Below are 6,122 nucleotides of genomic sequence, written 5' to 3'. Positions count from 1 at the left end.
CCACGCCTGAAACGTATCTTGATGCCTGAAAGTTGGATAGGCTGGCCCCTACGTAAGGATTATATTGCCCCCAATTTCTATGAAATACAAGATGCTCATTGAATGATAAGAAACTAATATTCACTTCTACGACTCCAGATATTCAAGGAATCTTTTTATGTTCTGTTCTAGATGAAACAGAATAACTGGACTCTCATCTCAGTATTATGAATGGGCTACTAAAGGGGCTTCATTGATATTCCCCAATTTGGAAGATATCCATTTCGGATGAGCAAAGCCAATAGGATGAATCAAAAGAGTTCTGCACCATGAACTTTGTACCGCGCACATCACTTAGATGGGCCCCGAAAAGTCACGTAGGAGGGAGTGAAGAAAGAGAAAGTGAAGAAATAGAATATGAAAGAAAATATGAAATTATGAACTCAAAATTCAGAAATGAAAAGGGGATCAGATTTTCTTTGTACTGTATCTGAAATGAATCCTGTCTATTCCTACCCTTCGATTCCTCTCTAGACTAGACTTTTGGGTTTTCAGCCAACTAACTTCAATTCAAATATGTATGAAGTATTAACATTCTTTTTGAGCGAGAGCAGGTACAGTATGAACAAACAAAAAAGAAGAGGGAACAGAATCTAATTCTTTTCTTTACCCATCAAAAAAAAAAATGGGGGATCTAGATATATCCCTAGATGGATAAGTATGTATCATGATCTAGACTATTAACGAATAGAATATGGATCCCGATCCATATCGATTCATTTGTATGAGTATCTATTCGATATATTAACCACGTGCCAGGAACCAGATTTGAACTGGCGACACGAGGATTTTCAGTCCTCTGCTCTACCAGCTGAGCTATCCCGACCATCCCCGACGCATCATCCTACTAGAGGGCTTGGGTCTATGTCAATTAAAGGGACTCAAAAAACATTAGAAAATCTTACCTCAGCCTTGGAATTTCTTGGATCTTCAAAAAGAAGACTTTGTAAGTGTAAGAGTAATGATATGGACTGTGAATGATTCAATAATGGAGATTCCTTGCCATATATGTTCATTTGTACGTAGATCATATCTATCACAAGACTTGTGATAAGAGAGAAAGATTTCTGGTCGGATCCATTTGTGAAAGAGTAGAGTGAGTGAGAAACATAGCTAAGCTCATTTTGAACCACTGACGAAAAAAGAGGATAAATGGTTAGGGAATGGAATAAAATAGGCCTTTTTTTTTTTATTGGGGATAGAGGGACTTGAACCCTCATGATTTCAAAAGTCGACGGATTTTCCTCTTACTATAAATTTCATTGTTGTCGGTATTGACATGTAGAATGGGACTCTATCTTTATTCTCGTCCGATTAATCAGTTCTTCAAAAGATCTTTCAGACTCTGGAGTAAATGATTTGATCACTGAATCTTCGATTCTTCCTTTTGGAATCGATTTAATTTAGCAAGAATTCTGCAATTTTTCATATAAATAATCAAAAAATCCGGATTCGGGTCGTGATTAATCATTTGATATTTAAGTACGTCTATGTACTTAAATAAGGTCATCCTTTCTGGAGTTTTGATAGAAGGATTCCTCTACCAATGTAGTCAACCCCGTTCGTTAGAACAGCTTCCATTGAGTCTCTGCACCTATCCTTCTTTTGATTCTCGCTTTCTGAACCCTTGTTTTCAGAAAACTGGATTTGGCTCAGGATTGCCCATTTTTAATTCCAGGGTTTCTCTGAATTTGGAAGTTACCACTTAGTAGGTTTCCATACCAAGGCTCAACCCAATCAAGCCCGTAGCGTCTACCAATTTCGCCATATCCCCCTTATGAGATCTCGATCTCATTGTGATCCCATCCCCTTCTTTCATTTATGTTGGAACCATTGAATTCATTAGATACTGATTCCTATATCGAAAAAGTGTCTGCTCCTATTTTATTTCTTGCCCATCTTCTTTCATATCTATTGGAGGACCATTCCATTATTTGGTCCAATCAGAAATGATTCTATCATTGATGTATCTGCAATTCAATATGGATGGATATATCCCACATATAGATGTTCCCCCCCCCTCTCATTTTTCCCGCGCAGTTTGGAATACTGGAACGGTCGATATTCATTCTTCTTTTTTTTTTTTTCGTCCTATCTCCTCCCTTTCCGAATGAAACAAAAGGAATATCTCAGTAGGATCTGGATTGCATCCTTATCTTATCCTTTCCTTAGGAACTACACTCTAATAGAAATAGAATTCATATAATCTGCTATAACTGCTATAACTAATAGTTATATTCTATTCTATAATAGAATATAGAATTATTTCATATGTATATAGTATTATTTTGCGTTTTTTAAATTTGATTTGAATGAAAAAAAAAAATTCTAGTGCTAGTGACTACTAATAAATGAAATAATCAAAAATAAATAATCAAATAGAAAATAATCAAAAATAAAATCAAAATTCATATTATATTAATAATTATTAATATTAATTAATATGTTATAATAATTTATAATAATTAATATTAATAATTATTAATAGCTAATAGCTAACTAAGATCCCAATAGTTTCCCGAATTCCTATTCACGCACTATTTCTGTTATATGAGCCCGCTTAGCTCAGAGGTTAGAGCACCGCATTTGTAATGCGATGGTCATCGGTTCGATTCCGATAGTCGGCTTTCTCTATTTGTTCTATTTTTTTTTTTTTATCAGGATTGATCATCTTTCCTTGAGACCAAGGAATATTGAGAAGACCCCCCCCTTTTTTTTCTCCAAATGTCGGGTTACCGATCTATTATGTTATGTCGCGGGAACTTCCAACTATGAATAAAGAATAAAAAACGGATTGGAGCCGTTTGATCTATACAGAACAAATCAAGAAAAGGATCCTTAACTTCCCATATATACAATATACAAAATAATACGGATATTGATACAATTCATCTTATTCCTCTTTGTAGTACTTCAGTGGATTTAGCTTCGTTTATCGTTTAGTTCAGTATTAATTTAGGTTTATTCTGTAAAATGAAATTTCAATAAAATTAAGGAGTCTTTATGTCTCGTTACCGAGGGCCTCGTTTCAAAAAAATACGCCGTCTAGGGGCTTTACCGGGACTCACTAGGAAAAGACCTAGATCCGGAAGTGATCTTAGAAACCAATCGCGTTCCGGGAAAAGATCTCAATATCGTATTCGTCTAGAAGAAAAACAAAAATTGCGTTTTCATTATGGTCTGACAGAGCAACAATTACTTAGATATGTTCGTATTGCTGGGAAAGCCAAAGGGTCAACAGGTCAGGTTTTACTACAACTACTTGAGATGCGTTTGGATAACATCCTTTTTCGATTGGGTATGGCTTCGACCATTCCGGGAGCCAGGCAATTAGTTAATCATAGACATATTTTAGTTAATGGCCGTATAGTAGATATCCCAAGTTATCGCTGCAAACCCCAAGATATTATTACTATGAGGGATGAACAAAGATCCAGAGCTCTGATTCAAAATTATATGGATTCATCCCCCCACGAGGAGTTGGCAAAACATTTGAGTCTTTATTCATCCCAATATAAAGGATTAGTAAATCAAATAATAGATATTAAGTGGATCGGTTTGAAAATCAATGAGTTGCTAGTCGTAGAATATTATTCCCGTCAGACTTGAACCTAACTAAAATAACAAAGCTTTGGACAAGCCCCTTTTTTTTCTTTCGCCGAAGTAAATAGATCTAAGAGGTTTGATCCGGATTTTTCTCCCATTCACGTATTACAAATGGATCAGCGGTGAGATTTTTATTCCTTGTCCATTCTTTCCGTTCCGGTATTTTCCATACCACAGCAATTAGGAATAGAGAATCTATATCAAATAAAGTACGATTGGAATACTCGTATCAATTGTTATTTGATTTGATACATTGTAGTCGGTACCGTTGGTGAATTAGGTGAAGGTACGGAGAGAGAGGGATTCGAACCCTCGGTAAACAAAAGCCTACATAGCAGTTCCAATGCTACGCCTTGAACCACTCGGCCATCTCTCCTACATAATCTTATGATTATGACCCAGAAACCGAGTGAATAGCGAGTCATTCATATTATTGTATTATTGCAATACAGGTATGACCAATCAATTCTAAATAGAAAATAGAAAACTTTTCATTAAAGAAAGATCTTCCCTCGAGGATCGAGGGATAAAAAAACATTTTTTTTCTTATCTTTTTCTTATCTTATTAAAAAGATTAAAAAAAAATAGATAGAATCTATCTATTCATGTTTGTCAAGAAGACGATCCCGTCTTATTCTTAGATTTATACTGGATTAAACCAATGAATTGGAACAAGTCAACTGACCCTATTTTATACTATGGTTACATTTAGACTATTATGGTTCCATAGGAATTCCAAAATTCCTTTCTAGTTTCAGATTTCTCAACAACAATTCCTCTCATGAGCTACCCCACAATCTATTACAAATTCATGAATCGTCCCATGGATTTTTTTGATATTTCGATTGCGTGGTGTATACACACTATGCACAAAAAATGGATGGTTATTCTTATTCTATTTTCATCATGGAATGATTCTATTATTTGATTTGATTTTTTTTTTCTTTGGATCATAATCAAATCAAAACTTCTAGAGTCATCAGAATCTGTAGGAAAAACTTCCTTGATTCCTGAGCTTCGATAAAATAGGAATAGTTCCGTTCATTGGTATACTACTTAATATTTATACTTAATACTTAATTTAAATGAAATACAATCGGATTCAAATATTTCCTATCCATCCCTGCCCCAAAGGGACAATTTGAGTGGAAGGTCGACACCTTTTTTTTTAGAATGAGTCCGTTTGTTTTTATGTGATTTCGTACTATACAATTCCTTTGTTTGTGGGATCATTTTCCCTCTAGGGGTAATGAGAAGAATTATGGAATGGATTGTTAACCATGCCTAGATCTCGGATAAATGGAAATTTTATTGATAAGACCTCTTCAATTGTAGCCAATATCTTATTACGAATAATTCCGACAACCTCAGGAGAAAAAGAGGCATTTACCTATTACAGAGATGGTGCGATTTGATTTTTTTTTATTATTATTTATTTATTATTTATGATTTACCGACCTCAGTCTTACGAGAAAGAGACATGATTCGTAATACAAAGAAAAAAGATTTTTGAAATAAACCTATGCTCGGTGAAGGTGAAATTTAGAGATAGAACAATTCCTTCTGTCGTGTATCCCCGATTGATGCAGCCTCAGATGCTTCAATTGTTGATTTGAGTATTGAGCGAAAGGTTACACCTACAGGTTCTGTATTGTAGGTCAATCCGACTCCACTAGGACCAGACCAATAGGCGGCATAGAGGAAGAAGCACTACACCTAGGAATCAACAACGCGAAAACTTTGTTATAAATTACCCCTTTTCCTTATCGGGATCGGGACTAACAAGAATGGTTGGGACAACAAACATCCATCTCGTTCGTACTTTGGATACCCGTATAACCATCGAAGATCGTTGAAGTGACTAATTCCTGGAAATAGGGGGCGTTGAGGACAAAGAAATTGTTGGAGTTACCATTTCTATCTAGCACCAACATGGTTGGTGTTAAGAAAATATAGACCTCTTGCAGGAAGGCTGGCTAGAGATTTCTTGTAAAAACACCAGCCCCTGTCAGTTCATAATGAGAATATTTCAATCTTTTTTGATTCCATGGATTATTCCCCTTATTACTATGCACAGAAGGGAGGAGCCGTATGAGATGAAAGTCTCACGTACGTTTCTGGAACGGAGATTCTTTGAATAGAATGAACGACCGTAACGGATGTCAGCTCAATCCGAAGGAAATTATGCGGAAGCTTTACAAAATTATTATGAAGCTATGCGACTAGAAATTGATCCCTATGATCGAAGTTATATACTCTATAACATAGGCCTTATCCACACAAGCAACGGAGAACATACGAAGGCTTTGGAATATTATTTCCGGGCACTCGAACGAAACCCATTCTTACCACAAGCTTTTAATAATATGGCCGTCATCTGTCATTACGTGCGACTATCTCCACTATAGAAAGAAGGAAAGAAAGATCAAACCTCCTAGTAAATACTAGAAAAAAATAGGCTTTCTACATATGCATCA

The 6,122-nt window shown here is 35.6% G+C and overlaps 3 non-coding genes across 3 annotated transcripts; 1 reads left to right on the top strand and 2 right to left on the bottom strand.

Annotated features, from left to right (window-relative positions):
- Window positions 1-792: 792 nt before the first annotated feature.
- Window positions 793-865, bottom strand: TRNAF-GAA (transfer RNA phenylalanine (anticodon GAA)). Its single transcript has one exon. It is a non-coding gene; the product is annotated as a tRNA-Phe (tRNA).
- Window positions 866-2,593: 1,728 nt separating this feature from the next.
- Window positions 2,594-2,666, top strand: TRNAT-UGU (transfer RNA threonine (anticodon UGU)). The gene has a single exon. It is a non-coding gene; the product is annotated as a tRNA-Thr (tRNA).
- A 1,268-nt stretch (window positions 2,667-3,934) lies between these two features.
- On the bottom strand, window positions 3,935-4,021 carry TRNAS-GGA (transfer RNA serine (anticodon GGA)). The gene has a single exon. It is a non-coding gene; the product is annotated as a tRNA-Ser (tRNA).
- Between the last annotated feature and the right edge of the window lie 2,101 nt (window positions 4,022-6,122).

This window comes from Tasmannia lanceolata, unplaced genomic scaffold, assembly GCF_043159265.1.
Source record: "Tasmannia lanceolata isolate RefF3 unplaced genomic scaffold, GAP_Taslan_0.1 ptg000237l, whole genome shotgun sequence".
NCBI classification, from domain to species: Eukaryota; Viridiplantae; Streptophyta; class Magnoliopsida; order Canellales; family Winteraceae; genus Tasmannia; species Tasmannia lanceolata.
This window is presented reverse-complemented; position numbering and strand designations above follow the sequence as displayed.